Raw genomic sequence first — 17,614 nt, 5'->3', positions numbered from 1 at the left:
CCCCAAATCGCTTTGTGTGTAAGGCAACATATCTTGAATTTCACACGTTGTCCAATGGGCAGCCAGTGTAGTTGGTGAAGTAGAGGAAGAGAGGCTGATCTATGGGGCACATTTAGGACCAGGCGAGCGGCGGTGTTCTGTATCACCTGCAAGCGGTCTAGTGAGGACTCATTGGCTGCGATCAGGAGGGCATTGCAGTAATCTAGCTTACTCAGTACCAGGGTCTGGGTCAGGGTCTTTCTAGTGGAGTCGGGGAGATAGGGAAAAGCTTTCCTTAGAAGGCCCAGGATGTGGAAGCATGAGCCCACTGTGTGTGAGACGTGTTCTTTCATAGAGAGGGTCTGTTCAAGAAGAACTCCGAGGTTCTTGACTGTGGTCGCCGGGGTAGGGGGGGTGCCAAGTTCTGGGGGCCACCATTGAGGGGTCCACAGGAGAGGGGCATCTCCGAAGAGCAAAGCTTCCGTCTTTCCGGCATTCTGCTGGAGGAAATTGCTTTCCATCCAGCAAGATATAGCCAGCATGCTGGAGGAGAATGTGGATTGAGCTGTCTGAGAGGTTTTGTTAAAGGATAATGTGAGTTGTGTATCATCCGCGTAGGATATTGGGACAAATCAATATTGCCTTAGTAGGGTGGTCTATCATCGTCTTAGGATACTCTGTGAGGCAGTGGGTTCTGACGATGTCCGCTAGTGGCGTCATGTAGACATTGAAGATTGTTAGGCTGAGGAACGATCCTTGAGGGACTATGGAGATGAGTTTCTCGTGTTCTGAGGGGTAGGGCAGAAGCTTTCTGATGAGTGACTTATGGGAGACTGCATCAAAAGATTTGGAGAGTTCCAGGAGGGTGAGTCCGAAGTTGCTGAGGTTGCTTAGAAGGGCCATGGAGATACAGTCTGTGGTGTATTCCAGGTGGAAATTGAGGTCCCCAAGGAGAATGTACTTGGTTGATCTGATAGAGAGGGGAGCAATGACATCTGTAATGTGTTTGCAGAATTCTACTTGGGGGCCCGGAGGATGGTAGGTGAGGGTTCCCTTAAAGGTTGGGTAGTAGTCTGTTCGTATTATACAGTGGAAGTGTTCCATGAGTTTGGTGTCGGAGTACGTGGAGGTAGTGCAGTGAATCATGATTTGTAGATGATTGTGAGTCCTCCGCCTTGTTTGTGGTTTTAGTCCTGGTGTATGATTTTGTAGGGGGGTAGGATGGCTGCAGCAATGTCTGAGTTGTAGGCTGGGTTGCGCCATATTTTGGTCAAGAAGAGAAGGTCAGTGTGTTGGTGTTGAGGAGGTCCCAGCTTTTAATGGAGTGTTTCCTGAGGGATCGGATATTGATGAATATGGCAGACAGTTTGTGTGGGGTAGTGGTATTTGCGGCAGTCGTTAGGAGGTGGTGTTGTCAGCACCTGAGGTGTCTCCTTTGAAATTACAATGGGTGCAGGAGAAAGATCTATCATGGTCCTGGGGGATGCTCCGCAGCAGCGTGTTTCCCTGTGTGTTTTGTTGAGGTCAAGGAGGATGGCGGAAGAGTAGTCGAAGTGTTTTCTGGCTGTGGTGGCAGCTGCGGTTGCAGTGTTGCATTGGGTTGTCATGGGGCCAGATTCCTGGCGCTGGTTGTGGTCCAGGGACAGACAGGTGCAAACGTGCTTGCCTTGGGCCACCTTTGGCATGCCAGTGGCGCGCCCACTGCATGCATCTGCTCCCTGATCGAGCTGCGGACTGCATTAAGTTGGTCATGGGGTGGGTAGGGCTTCTGTTGGTGGGAAGAACGGAGAGTGGGAACAACCCGGGCAGCGGCGGTAAAAAAATAAATATAAAGTTACTTTGTCAAAAGGCGGCAACTAGATTAAATAACTTCATGAACAATAACATTGTGGTAGTGTTTGTTACACTGACTGTTACAATGAATTAGAAAGCATGTTATCCATGTCCTTGAAAAGAAATCGTAACTTTCTTGAGGAGACTGGTCTTTCTGCCATAAAACAGCCACAAAATATTAAAATTAGGAATTCGTATAATGAACGTACAAGGATCTATTTAAGGATTCAGTTTTAAATTATCTTTCTGTTCAGCATTATGAGACTGTTTTGTTTGAAGCATAGGCATATTGATCCACCCATCAGTCAGACCAGTGCTTCGACCCAATGAATACAGTAATTCAATTATTCTGTTCTTTCAGCAGGTACTCTGTTGCAGTGGGAAAAGATGTCTCTACCTCTTGCTTTGTGGTTTCACCTGCCACTTTTCTCATCTGCTGTTGTTGACATCAACCCATCACCAGGCTGCCACCTTTCTTCACCCATCAGTCAGGCGTACACCCAGGAAGGGGATATCATCTTTGGGGGACTTGCTCCAATTAATCAAAACACAGTTCCCTCCGCAGCTTCAGCCCTCTTCACTGAACCACCTGCTGCCAGGCGCTGTGTAAAGTAAATCAGTGTGATTTCTTCTTTATAATTTACAAGGTGTCTTTTCTATGCATTGTGCAACCATGATACATCTATAAACGACATGCACAACACATATATTTATGGGTCTGAAGTAGTGTCACAGCAGCATGCGGTGTTGTATTGATCACCAACAACAAATAATAAACACATATTAAACTGGTTAGAAGGAAAAACGAATTACTTCACAAATACAAGCTCTCAGACGCCTTCCAGATATGGTTATATGTCTTCTGTGTTTGGAGAGCGTCCATCCAGCGCCAACTGACCCTCTCCTGGTATAGCTTCGTACATTATGAAATGTTCACCAGGCCGAAATCCAGATTTTTAGGTCAGTTAGACTGTCATTGTTTTACTTGCAGTTGTAGTTATCAAATTCCAAATGCAGCAAGAGAACGAAAATGTATCTCAACTAAGACAACAAGCATTGGCAAAACCAACAGTCTACTTTTTCTGTACTTTATGTATAAGATTGATAATACGACAGGCAGGCATATGTGTCCAGAGAATATACATACAGGCAACATATTCAGTAACACTTGCACACAACACAAACTGACCCTTAGAAAGTATCCACGCATGCAAAGCATACGCACCATATACATGTGTGCTTCTCTGTGTGTATTTGTAGCCACATGTATGCACTGTACTGCTGATTTTGCAGTGTATCTATGCATAGCTGTTTTTGTTTCCTGTGTGTATGTTTTCTGCACATTCATATCTGCATATCATGTTGTTGGCCTGTTTATTCATTACAAGAAAGCCATAACCTCACATCCAGTGACTCTCCCATCTCTGCAACACCACAAACATCCACTTCAATTACCGAGCACTTTCAATAATAAGAAAAACAAACATACTGGCATAAACCATCTATTCCACTTTTGTGACATAGTACCGGAGAGTTTGGTTAAATAAAAAATTAAACAAAGACATGATGAGCATTGTCGCCTGCCCTAGAAACGGGTGTCCAGAACAGCTAAATGATTGGTAGGTCCAAGGGGAGTCCTGTACTGATTGTTGTGACTCGCGTTTGAAATATAGGGTCACCTCAAACTTTAAATCTGTGAGTTCTACAGGAAAAATTGGTCCCAGGATTTCCTGTTAATCACAAGTCATTTTCACCCAGAGTGGGATGAGAAGGCATCAGTGTCAAGGTTTACAACAATGCCACACATAAGGGGCTGTTAGGGGTGAGTTAGGGGTAACTGCCTAAAGGCAGTTGTTTGTCAGAAATGTGCATACAGCAATATTGTCTGTAAAAAATATTGTGTCCTAAATGATGCTTACAAAAATATCATCCTACTCAAAGAAGAAGTGAGAGGGAATTCAATCTCGCTTTTTCTTCCTCTCTGCTTAGAATGCCATCGCACAATATCAACCGTCATTTATTTTAGTATTTTGCTGATGTGTGTCAGAATCCATCTTAGAAAGATACAACAGCACTCACCCACAATTTGGTAGCACGCTCCATCATCTGGCCTGTCTCCATCCACAGAGTTGTCATTCATGCCAGGATGGGCTTAACCACTGAGAAATTCAGAGCTATTGATATTCAAGGTAGGGATCTGGATCAACTTATATAGTGGTAGAACTGAAAAAAAGTCTAGAGTAACCTAGATAAATATTAATTTAAGATTACAATGGCAAGATTTAAAACTCAAGAAGAGCAGATGTTTGCAGGACACAATCATCCTACCATTCTGGTTTATACAGGACCATGGGGGATATTCTCAAGAATGGGCGATAATTATCGCCAACCAAGGTTAACGCAATTTTACATAACGCCGTCTATCGCGGGAAACTAATGCAGTGTTAGCGGAGTATTCTCAACATGCCGGCAACAGGCGTTAGTTTCCCGATAACGCTTCAAATGTCTGCGTTAAAATTACTGGGACGCCGTAAAAAAGGGATCTTGAATGTGAAAAAAGTTGCAATGGGCCCAACAGCGATACAAACATTAGCGATAAGCAGCGCCAGGATTGCTATTCCAATGTCAGGCGGGAAAAATCACCATCTTTGGAAACTATTTCCGGCAACACAGAGAAGCACTAGACCATTGCTGAGCATAGCGCGCTCATTAGGGGCATTATAGCAGTTTTTAAAAGTTCCCGTTTTGCTCATTTAATTTAAAATTGTTTCACCATTGTACCTTGATTTTATCTCTCATCTCATTGCCTCCGCCTCATACCTGCACTTAAAACTTGAAAGCACCGCGTTTGGAGCGGGCCCCTTTCCCCCACTTGCATTAGCATTGGATCATACTGCCAGAACGGCGGACATCTTGGGTGAGGGCTGAGGATCGCTGCGGTCTAGTCGTCACAAGGACGCTAGACCGGTACTTAAGCCGGTCATGCTGACGCGCAGCGGGTACGCGCTGCGGGTTCGCCAGAGCATCGCCGGAGTCACGCCAGAGTCCAGCCCGTCTGCGCCAGTCCGCGCACGGACGGGCCCGGAGGCACGGACATCTGGCTATAGGATTACCTATTCCCCAGTGAAGCTGCGCAGTCTGGATAAAGGATGCGAGGTGTCCGGACTACGATACCCTGAAGACTATCAAGACTCATGCTATATCTCGCCCTCATAAGGTCATTCCCTCAGGCCGGGGCTCTATACTGAAGATTGCCAGCTTAAATACGAGATCGCTCCACTGCCATCATGTAGAAGTATATAACCTACTCCAGGACAATGACATCGATGTCCTGACCCTCTCGGAGACCTGGCTGGACGACAACTCGTTGCCTGACATCATTGCCGCTCTCCCAGGGGGCTATGATGCCATATGGCACAACCGTCCGGGAGGTGCTCGGGGGGGAGGGGTAGCTATCCTCTATAAAAAGAGCCTGTCAGTCGAGCTACTGTTATCTGAATCAGTGGATCTATCTGACTTGCTTGGGGTAAAGTTAACAATGTATAATGTCTGCTGGGTGATTCTGTCAGTATACCGCCCACCAAAGTCTACCCCGCTTTTCTATGACCTTTTCGGACCCATTATGTCGGACCTGTGTACCCGATACAATTCAATTCAATTCAAATAGCTTTATTGCGGTTGAATTTACCATAAAAGCACATAACAGAAAATAAACAAAACGAAAAAACAAACAATTTGTTTCATGATAGCAGTTGCACAACATTTACAAGGTTTAAAAACAATTGATCCTTTAAAAATATAAATAATTCCATTATTTTAAAAAAAAAATATCATAGCAATACAATCCTAAAAAAACTAAAAATATTTCTTGCTCTCTTAAATTCAATTTGGCTAGTCTTAAGTTAAAATAACATTATTGATCAAATTCCTTCGAGCAATCCACATTGAGTGTAGGAATTTGGCTACTGTACAGACAATTAGTGGATTGGTGTCTGTTTTTAGTATCCTAAAAAAGGCCAAATAATGTTTTATGCCCAGGTTCTTGCACAACTGTATTATCCATGGCTTCCTGATATAAGCATAGGCAGGACAGAATAGAATTACATGGACAGGGGTTTCATCCTCAGTAGTGCAGCCAGGGCAGGGTCGTACAAATCCCCCCTTCCACCTATCAGATACGCAGTAGAATGGCAGTCTGTCATATCTAAACTGTAAATACAGTTTCTTGGCTAGTGTTGGTTGAATTGAATCAATCGCAAGCTCAAAGCTATAAATGGATTTTACATCCAGAAAATTATCAGTTAAGCTTGAGGATTTTACTGAGCGAAAATGGTTACTTAGGTTATTTTCCCTGACCACACTATTCAGAAACTTCTTTGGAATAGCTGTGCAGGAAGCTTCAGGATTAAACCAGAGTTCCTCAAAGCCATTCGAAATAAGTGACTGCTTTACAAAGGCTAGCCAGGGTATCCTTCCGGAACCAATAGAGGCCATGACAATTTGGAGTTCCTCCCTGTAGCTCATCAACTCCGGTGTGCTCCAGAGACGCTTCCAGTAAAGTAGCGGTCGAATGGCAATAGCGTCTGCAATTGGAGAAATATTAAGATCAAGTCTTAGTGGGAGTAGAGGGGTGCTTTTAGGGAGGTCCAATAATTGTCTAAGAAAGTTGTTTTCAGTTATAGATAGGGTACTTATTTGTGTATGACCCCAAAGTTCTGCCCCGTAGAGAGAGGAGGCCCTAGCTTTCACTTTGAAAATTTCAAGCGGGGCACTAACTATTTTTAGTGTACAACTCTTCTGTACTTTGAGAATGCCCCCTGCTACTTGTGTTAGTCTTAAATTAGACTTTGCCACTTGAGGACCCCAACACATTTTATCATTTAAGGTCACACCCAGATATTCAAATGTTGAAACCCTTTCAAGAGGTCTACCGCCCATTGTTGGGTGGGGGCAGTTAACAGTTTTTGCATTAAAGGCCATGTACTTAGTCTTGTCAATGTTAATCACCAGGTTTCTTTTTAGACAGAAGTTGGAGAATTGGTCTAACACGCGCTGCATCCCCATAGGAGATTTTGAAAGCAGAAGCGTGTCATCCGCAAACATTAAGGCGGGAAATTTACGGGCGCCTATTTTGGGGGAGTCTATATCTTTTACGGCCATAAGGTCTTCGATAAGCCCGTTGAGAAAGAGAGAGAATAAGGTAGGAGCAAGGACGCAGCCCTGCCTCACACCTTTCTCAATCGGAAAGGCTCCAGTTAACTGTCCTTGTTTACCGAAGCGTACCTTTGCAAAGGTACCAGCATGTAAGATTTTAAGCTGGTGGCATAAATAGGGTGGAACCCCCATTGATAATAAGATGGACCATAATTGTTCTCTATCCACCATGTCGAAAGCAGATTTTAAATCGACAAAAGTGAGGTAGAGACTACCCCCTTCCAAGGCCACATGCTTCCAGTATATCACTTGTAGCCGAAATAATTGATCAATTGTTGAGGTTTTCGCCCGAAATCCCGCCTGAAGTGGCGTCAGAATGTTATTGTCACTAGACCAGCTCTCCAAGCGTTGTAACAAAACCCTGGCGTAAATTTTTTGTGTAACATCGATGAGGCTAATCGGCCTATAATTTGAGGGTTGGAGCGGAGAGCCCTTCTTATATATTGGGATAATCTCCGCCCCAAGCCAAGTACTCGGCAAAGGTTGCCCCTCCAAGATTGCGTTGAATAAAACCAGAAGATAAGGGGCCCAGACTGTTGGTTCTTCTCTGAATAGATCACCTGGGATACGATCGAGCCCCGGAGCTTTATTGGGCTGGATCCTAAGTATTGCCATCTTTACTGCGGCCAATGAAATTTTTTGCGTAGGCAGAATGGGGATCACAACCAGAGGACTCTGCGGAGCCACCTGAGTACAGGAAGGAGAGAGAGAGTAGAGGTCTTTAAAGTGGGAGGACCAAGCTTCCTCTGAGATATTGGGAATAATTGCAGATCCTCCTTCTGGATTCCCAGTGTGGACAAGGTTCCAAAAAGACCTCGCATCCTTTGCTGCGAGGGCAGATGAAATAGCAGCCCAACGATCAGCCTCCCATTCGGATTTAGCATATTTTATCAATTTCTTATAGGCTTGTCTAGCCTGGATGATGTGTTGTGTATTTCCTTGTTTAAGAGCCAATAGTAGTGCTAGTTTGGCATCTCTACATCCTCTGTTAAACCAGGGATTACCACTGAAACATGGCTTGGTTTTAATAGGACCGGCTTTATAAAAGGTGTCCTTTAACAAGGAAACCATCTCACTATGGATAGCAGTAAATACAGTCATATCTGTAGCATTAGGGTCACTAATGGCGTGGTTGGTTTTTTCGAGTAGGGGGACTACATTTCTATATAGATTTGGCATTACTTCTGCAGAAGATTTTGCAGCTGCCCATCGAATTCTTTTCCCGCCTTGTACTAGCCTTAAATCACTTCTGGGGGAACTGGTTTTAACACTCTCCCCGCACGTTAGTTGGAAATTCAATTCAGTTATCAAAGGGTTGTGATCACTTTCTGAGCGCCGACAGACGGTAAAATCCAGAATGTTTGGCCAAAGTATCAGGCTCACCAGAAAGTAGTCTATAACTGATGTGTGCCCCAGGCCGTTGTAAGTAAAGTGAGCAGGAATGTCACTGTTAAAACGACCATTACAGGCTCTGAGGGAGAATGTGAAGGAGAGGGAGGTCAGTTGTAAAGCTAAAGCTGACCAATTTTTAACGGGGTAAACAATAGGGGGAGGGATTGACCAGATCTCGTCCTCAGCCTTGGTCATTATAGGAACCCCATGTAATGGTTCAAAGTGACAATTAAAGTCACCTCCAATCAACAATACTACGTCACCACCCAATTTAGGCAATAACACAGTTAACATATCCAGTGTTTCGGAGGTGCCACCAGGTTTTACTGGCCGCGAATAGATATTAATCAAGGCCAGCTTGGGTGTTTTCTTATGTGACATCAGGATACACGTGAGATCCGGGCTATTTGTCTCCACTCGTTTCAACGTGAATCCAAGGTGGATGCCTATCCAAATGCACAACCCCCCTGACGGTCTACCCCTTACACCTTTAACTGCAGGTTCTGCATAGGTTACATACCCTGCTCTATGGGTGGGGGCCATAGCCCATGTTTCCTGAAATAGACAGATCCCATGGGAATCCACAAAAGTGTACCAATCAGGGATATCTAAATTAGAAACAAGACCTGCAATGTTCCATGATAAAATTTTTAGAGAGCCTTTAGAGTTTGGAAACTTAATTCCCACATTGCCCTCATGGCGGGGGGCTGCAAAGTCATATATCCCAACATCGGGTAGATTAGAATCAGTCTGAACACCAATGTTTTGAGATTGAGGCACCAATGAGCAATTAGGAATCGTAGGGGATGGTCGAACGTCCCTAGACTCCCTAAATGCTGTAAGCGAGTTCGCATTGGGCACAGCATCAACCTCTTTGGACAATCTGGGGTTAGATGAGACATTAACCACCTCTGTATGCTTATTTCTAGTAGTTACAGAAACGTCATCATTTTTGTGGGCATCAATTATGTGGGGCAGGGGGCGACAGGACGACACAAAGAGTCAGTCAACTTGATCAAGCAAGCTGTATCGATTGTGTAACGAGATACCCGTCAATTCCCCCCTAGGCTGTCTACCCCTACTTCTGGGTGCAAGCTGCCAGGGGTCCTCTTGGTGTGGCCTCAGATCAGACCCCCCGTGTTCGGGGAAGGAATAAAAATGAACGGTTGGATAAAAATAGTCTAGCCTCCATGATTTAATCATTGTATTGGAGCTTAATTGTTGCCAACTGCATATATGATCTACTGCCCTGGAGTCCTCAAAATTAATAATTATACAGTCTCCTCGTACGTTTTTAAGTCTGGAGCCTACCCACCTCACTCTTCTAACATGCAAAATTTTACTATAAATAAAACTAGGCAAGGGTCTGTATGAGTTTAGCCAATGCATAGTCTTATTCCTAAGCTCCTCATAGGATTCCGATTTGTTACTTGGTAATTCCGGAACCTCCGTTAGAACGAAAACATATGGAGCACAATCGGGAGGTAGATTAATGCATGGTAGAACTTGAGAGTCAGTGTTTCCAGCAACATGCGCCATCACTGGAGTAGCAGAGTCTGATAAAGATGACGGTAACAACGGTTGGATGAGATTGACCTTATCCGCAAGATTGGAACTATTATTAGAGTCAGCAATACGAGAGCCCACTGTTGAGCCCTGAATATTGGACCTTAGAAGTTGGTCTTTAGCAATAGTATCAGTTTGTGGGTTTATAGCATTAGATGGATGGTCTAGGGCTTTAGCTTGTGTTTGTATGGCAAGTAAGTCTTTTGTAGTGGCCATATTTTCCATAAATAATGCCTCCATTTTCCCAAGTCTGACATCTAAATGTTGCAGCATTTCCTCCACAGGCTGGATAAGAGAGGATAGAACAAGGCTCAGTTTACCTACCAATGAGTCTAAATTCAATGAACATGAATTTACGGGTAGTGGGCCATTCTCGGCGGGGGTATCTATTGGGGTCCCAGGGGAGCAGGACTCCAAAGTTACCGTAGGGACCGTAGACCGGGGAGGAGATTTGGTCATAATTTTTGGATGTTTCAGTTTTCCTCCCCGTGACGAGGTAACGGCCTTCCTCTTCTTCGGTATAGCGCCCTCCTTAGGCCCAAGCTCCTTTTCATTATTAGGGATCAACTCAATTGTGGCCATAGTGGTATTGATGGGCTGCCTACATAATAGTTGCGCGGGGTCTTCAACCCGGGCGTCTGTCCCGGTCCCAGTGTTTAGTGAAGTAATTGGATGCTCCTTGATAGCTGGATTAGGTTGGGTAGGAGCAGGTGGACTGACATGAGCAGTAATACCCAAAGAAGATCTTCTTAGGAAGGCCGGGTCTTGCGATAAACGGCGCTGTGTTAATTCGATTTCGTGCTCCAGTACCGAGGCTGCCCTTGTTATGAAATGGTCCAGTGTCCCCGCTACCATCCCAACAGGTGTGGCTTTAATAGCCCTTCTAGTAGCCATTGTTCAGAAGAGATTTAGAGTAATATATCAATTACCGCTACTCACTTATGAGTCCGGATGAAGGGGGGGTGGCCCAGCCCAGCCTCGTCCGGCCTCTGACGGCTGTAGACGGCCCGCCCTCTGCCCGGGCTCAGCCCGGCGCCGCCCGCGTGCGTCCCGCGAGGCGGAGACCCAGCAGCTGTTTGTAGCGCCTCCGGGCGCGAAAGTACCCAGGCGGCTTCCACTTCCGCCGCAGAGGTTGCTGGGGGTTGTAGTTCCCTCTCTGGGCTGCGGCCGCGATGGGATGGCGGGATCGGCAACCAGAGGGAGACAAGCCGGAGAGACAGCAGTCCTTCCCCACACAAGTAAGTGAGGTCTTGGCCAAACGCACAATGAGAGTGAGGGCACCCGCTCTACCAGAGACCCAGCAGCTGTTTGTAGCGCCTCCGGGCGCGAAAGTACCCAGGCGGCTTCCACTTCCGCCGCAGAGGTTGCTGGGGGTTGTAGTTCCCTCTCTGGGCTGCGGCCGCGATGGGATGGCGGGATCGGCAACCAGAGGGAGACAAGCCGGAGAGACAGCAGTCCTTCCCCACACAAGTAAGTGAGGTCTTGGCCAAACGCACAATGAGAGTGAGGGCACCCGATACACGAAAATCTTGGTGACAGGAGATTTTAATTTGCACTGGGATAACCCCCACCGGGACTTGGCCACACGTCAATTGGATATTATAATGACTGCCCTGAGTTTTACACAACTTGTCGACACTCCCACACATATTAAAGGCCATATTCTTGACCTTGTGTGGACGACAGACACAAATGTCACTCTTAAAGATGTTACTCATTGTATATGGTCAGATCACCATCTAGTCTCTTGTAAGATACCCATTGATGGCCATATACATATTACATCATCAGAAACCAGGAGTACCCGTAATTGGACTGAGGTTGATTTAATGGCCTTAACTAAGGTATTACTGCCATTGAATCAGTCCTCAGATTCGGAACGTAGCCTGGACCAAGAATATACGGGTCTAATACAGAGCCTGGCCCAGGCCATTGACCAAATAGCGCCAGTAAAATCACAGCTGATAAGGGGTGCTGGTAAGGGGGCTCCCTGGTTCACGCCTTTATTAAGGGAACATAAAAGAAAGCTCAGAGCCTTGGAAAGGGGTTGGAGGAAAACCAAGCAAGACACAGCTAGAAACCTCTACAAAGCCTCCCTTAATTCTTATAAAAAGCTTACCGCTCTAGCTAAAGCGGAATATTATGAGTCCCGGCTAAATAAGGCAGCCAACATTCAAAAAGAGACTTTTAAAATCCTGTCAGAGCTAAGTAAAAAATCTGACAATTCCAAGTCCCCTATAAACTGTAACTCCTTTCAGGCGTACTTTTTAGAAAAAGTGAAGGCCATTATCACGGAAATAAAGAGTGGGTTGTTAAACGGAACTGCCACAACTTCAACCTCGCATAATCTAGCTGACTGTACTATTACAGCATTTCCAGAGCTGGATGAGTTGAGTCTGGAGAAACTGATGGGAAAAATTAAATCTGGCTCTCCAGCAGATCCGTGCCCACCCAGCGTCTTTCGTGTAGCCCATCCTCTATTGGAGAAATGTATCATTTCTCTCCTCAACAGATCTCTGGAAACAGGGTATATACCGGTGGAATTCAAGGAGGCACGTGTAAGGCCACTACTGAAGAAACCCGGTGCGGATCCTGCAGTGCTAAAGAACTACAGGCCTATTTCCCAACTGCCTTTCCTCTCCAAAATACTTGAACAACATGTATTAAAATCCCTGTCCCTGTATCTGGAATCTCACCATCTACTCCATGAGCGGCAGGCAGGATTTCGAGCTCATCACAGCACCGAGTTGGTGATGCTCTCGGTGCTGGATGAATTAAGAGGCATGGCTGACCATAAGAAACCGAGAGCCCTGATTTTGTTAGATCTATCAGCGGCGTTCGATACGGTCAGTCATGCCTTACTTTTGGAGAGATTGAGAGACTTTGGGATCAAAGGTCTGGCCTTTAAGTGGTTGCAATCCTTCCTTTTGGGAAGAACGCAAAGGATATAACTGGGGGAACACACATCTGAGGTGGGGACCCTGGAATGTGGGGTGCCACAGGGCTCTGCCCTATCCCCACTGTTATTTAATATCTACCTACAACCTTTGATTGCATCACTGGCCAGCAGGGGCTGCAGAGTCTTTAACTACGCGGATGACACTCAGCTGTTGCTGAGTGTCGATAATTGAAGTACCGCACAACTCAATGCTCAGAACATATTGAGGTACACTGTGCAATGGATGACTGGAAACCTATTAAAGATCAATCCAGATAAGACCGAGGTACTGGTGATTCCTTCTACCGCCTCACCCTGGAGTGACCTCTATTGGCCAGCTGAGTTGGGCCCTGCTCCAAAACCAAGCATGAACGTAAAGAGTTTGGGGATCAAACTGGATTGCGACTTGTCAATGGGCAGTCAAATTTCATCTGTGGTGGGGAGCTGTACAAACATCATCCGACAGTTACGAAAGTTAACCCCTGTCCTTTCCCAGTCAATGATGCGCTCAATTGTAGCAGCAACCGTCATCTCAAGGATAGACTACGGAAACGCTCTCTACCTTGGCCTACCCAAAACTCTCACTAACAGATTGCAGGTCGTGATGAATGATGCTGCACGACTAATTTTTAGACTCCCAAGGAGAATTAAGGCCTCTCCCCTGCTACACAGCTTGCATTGGCTCCCCATTAAAGAGCGCGTGGAATTCAAAAACTTATGCACAGTTCATAAGGCAATCTATGGTTAGGCACCAGCTTACATCACTGAGCGTCTGGAGGTGTATAGTCCAGTGAGAACACTTAGATCCTCAGACTCTCAGCTTTTGGTCTGTCCCCGTTACAAACTTGTAACTAAGGGAGGAAGAGCCTTCTCTGTATTAGTCCCTCAGCTATGGAACACACTGCCTGAGGTGATGCGCAGGGAGGGGAATCTTCTGCGATTTAGAAGGACGCTAAAAACATTGCTGTTTAAAAGAACCCTGGGTGTAAATTAGACCAAAAAGTGCCTCTCATTCTGTGTTTGCCGAGTTTATTGTCTGTTACCATCGATTTCCGCGCGCCTAGAGACCTGTAGGTGATTGGGCGCGATATAAATCCAAAATAACAATAACAATAACAATAACAATAACAATAAATCTGCAAAACCCCCCCCCAAAAAAACAACAAAACCCAAACTACTGAGAAGCACCATGGAGGAAGCTGGAGCAACTACAGATGCCAACCAGAACCCCATAAACCCCCCAGAAGACCAGCCAGGGACCTCAGAGAAGGAGAAGGGCAAGGAGAAGAAGAAGAGGAACCCACAATTCAGTCCGCAGGGAAACAAGATTGTGATTACGGAGGTGATAGAACACCACCAACAACTGTTTATCACCTCCACTGTGTCATTGGCAACTAAAAATGCAATATGGCAGTCCATCTTTGCCAAGGTGAATGCAGTCCGAGTGAAGAGAAGGGAAGTGGATGACTGCAAGAAGCGCTGGAATGATGTGAAGCGCAAAACCAACCTGAAACTTGCTAACAACCGGAAAGCGGCAATGCAGACTGGAAGTGGGAGTCCAGCGCCACAGCAGGAGCTGGATGAGATGAAGGAAATGGTGTCCACAGTCATCAGTGGGGAGACGATGTCAGGAGTTGGGGAACCGGACACTACTCAACATGACCTGACCCAACAACAACAGGGTGAGCAACGACCAGGGACTGGGGGGACGGGGGGAGATGAGCACAATGGCACACATGCACAATTAAGTATAGCACAGTGCACACCCACAATGACTCTGGATCATGACCCTGATCTCCTTACCATACTGCAGCACACATAGAAATAGCAAGCATGCCCCCGTCGACAATGTGCCCAGAGGGGGCCCTCCCCACACATCACTAATCCCACAACAAACCCATGCACATGTGCTGAATCCAGCAAAGCTGCGGGCCCATGAGCCACACTGACAATGCAGGTGACACTGCATTACGATTAGCATGGCTGCAGTCCAATTATCATGACAGAACTTTCTCCTGAGGCACAGCCGGGAGCGCTACTTTTAATCACTCTGAATCTCTGCTTTTAAAAAAACTTGTTTGTACTATTTGCACTGCTACCCATTCTCTCACCTGATTGTTCTCAGGGAGATCACGATCGTTTCGTCACTCACCCACGCAGCAGAGCTAAGCTGCTGAGGGAACGCCCTAATCATCGGCGTCAGTGCCAGCAGCCTGTGAGCCGGTCTTTGGCCACGCCCACTCGCTCGAGGCCACGCCCCCTTCACCTACATAAACAGAGCGGCGTCTGAGCTCTGGTTAGAACCTTCTCCTGAGGCACAGCCGGGAGCTCTACTTTTAATCACTCTGAATCTCTGCTTTTAAAAAAAAACTTGTTTGTACTATTTGCACTGCTACCCATTCTCTCACCTGATTGTTCTCAGGGAGACCACGATCGTTTCGTCACTCACCCACGCAGCAGAGCTAAGCTGCTGAGGGAACGCCCTAATCATCGGCGTCAGTGCCAGCAGCCTGTGAGCTGGTCTTTGGCCACGCCCACTCGCTCGAGGCCACGCCCCCTTCACCTACATAAACAGAGCGGCGTCTGAGCTCTGGTTAGAACCTTCTCCTGAGGCACAGCCGGGAGCGCTACTTTTAATCACTCTGAATCTCTGCTTTTAAAAAAAAACTTGATTGTACTATTTGCACTGCTACCCATTCTCTCACCTGATTGTTCTCAGGGAGACCACGATCGTTTCGTCACTCACCCACGCAGCAGAGCTAAGCTGCTGAGGGAACGCCCTAATCATCGGCGTCAGTGCCAGCAGCCTGTGAGCCGGTCTTTGGCCACGCCCACTCGCTCGAGGCCACGCCCCCTTCACCTACATAAACATGTGCGTCCCTCGTACGCGCAGCGGACGGGCGCAGCGGGCACGCCGTCAGCGCGCCAAAGGCAAGCCCGTCTGTGCCCAGACGGACCCAGGCCCAGAGACTCTGTCGGATATCCCTTTTGATCGCGTGGTGTATACCGGAGACATGCTTCGCGCATTCCAACCGAAGGAAATCTTGGCCTGCTACCACACGCACACCGAAGGTAAACCCTTCTTTAACTGTATGCGCTGCACTCCGACTCTTATTAGCTCAACAAAACCCGGACTCAAGATTGGACTTCTTAATTGCCGCTCCCTTCCAAAACATGCGCTCGAAACATATCTGTTAATTCAAGATCATGACTTTGATCTGCTCTTTCTCACGGAAACGTGGCTATCAGACAGCGCCGACTCGGACATTGTCATGGCCCTGCCCCCAGGGTACCTCTGTCAAGCTTTACACAGACCCAAAGGGAGGGGAGGGGGGTAGCCATAATCTTCAAGGAGCAACTTATTTGTAGAACTTCTAACGCCCATATCGAGGACTGCGAAAGCTGCCAATTCTCCATTCAATCCTCCCCAGCTCACTCCCTGTCAGGGCTATTGATCTACCGCCCCCCGGGTACCCCTGGGAAATTCCTTAATGCTGTCACTGAATCAGTCTCACAATTAGCATCTTCCGCCTCCAACTTCCTCGTCCTAGGCGACCTGAACTTACACTTCAAAGACCCCACGGACCGGATAGCCACCGACCTCCTTCAAGACCTATTGTCACTCAATATCCGACTGGTTAACAATGAGCCCACCCATGAGAAGGGACACCTACTGGATCCCGTCCTCACTAATGTGGCAACCATCACCACCAGGCCACCCTTGGTCCTTCCATGGACGGACCACTTTCTTGTCTCTATCTTCTGGGAAATACCCACCACCAACCCCCAAACCACTAAAATTCAGGTCACTGACAGACGGTGGCACAAATTCGCACCTGCGGAATGGGCCGCCGCCCTTGCAGAGTCCACCCCTGAGCTTTCCACTGATCCTGCCACAGCCTATAAGCAGTTTAATGAATGGATCACCTCCTCTCTAGATGCACTCATCCCCAAAACTTCCTCCTTCAAACATTCTAAAAGAGTAGCCTCGGCCCTTTGGTATACTCCAGAGCTTAAAGCCCTGCGCCAAGAGTGCAAGAGAACGGAACGCTCCTGGAGGAAAGACAAATCGGAAATAAACAAAGATGTTTATTCTACCTCTCTCTTAAATTACAAAATTGCCATCCGAAAAACTAAAAGCGCTTTCTTCCAGGAAAGAATAGAGAAAGCAGTATGCTCCAGCAAGGAATCCTACGCCATCCTAAAAGATCTTCTGAAAACCCCAGTACCTGGACCGAGACACTCCACAGACCCCAAAGCGGACCAGATAAAATGCCAACAATTGGCGGATTTTTTTCATGACAAAATCCCAAAAATTCTCGATTCAATTCCCCCCGCGATTTCGTGCGAGGAAAACGATCTCCCGCACCCCCCAACACCTAGTTGTCTCTCCTCTTGGGGTCAAGTTACGACCGAAGAAGTGGGAAACACGTTAAAATCCATAAAAAGCGGCTCTCCCAGGGATTCCGCCCCGCTTCGAATCCTTAAGGAGGTAGCCCCCACGATTATTCCCCCCGTGACCCATCTGATCAACACCTCACTCCAACAGGGAGTTGTACCCCCGAGCTGGAAGGCGGCAGTCATGAAAGCTCTGTTAAAGAAACCCTCCCTCGATCCCGAAAACCTGGCTAACTATAGGCCCATTTCCCTACTCCCGGGAATCAGCAAGATTGCTGAAAAACTGGTTAATAA

Source organism: Triturus cristatus, chromosome 7, assembly GCF_964204655.1.
Source record: "Triturus cristatus chromosome 7, aTriCri1.1, whole genome shotgun sequence".
NCBI classification, from domain to species: domain Eukaryota; kingdom Metazoa; phylum Chordata; class Amphibia; order Caudata; family Salamandridae; genus Triturus; species Triturus cristatus.
The sequence above is the reverse complement of the archived record's forward strand: the minus strand, read 5'-3'. Positions refer to the sequence as shown.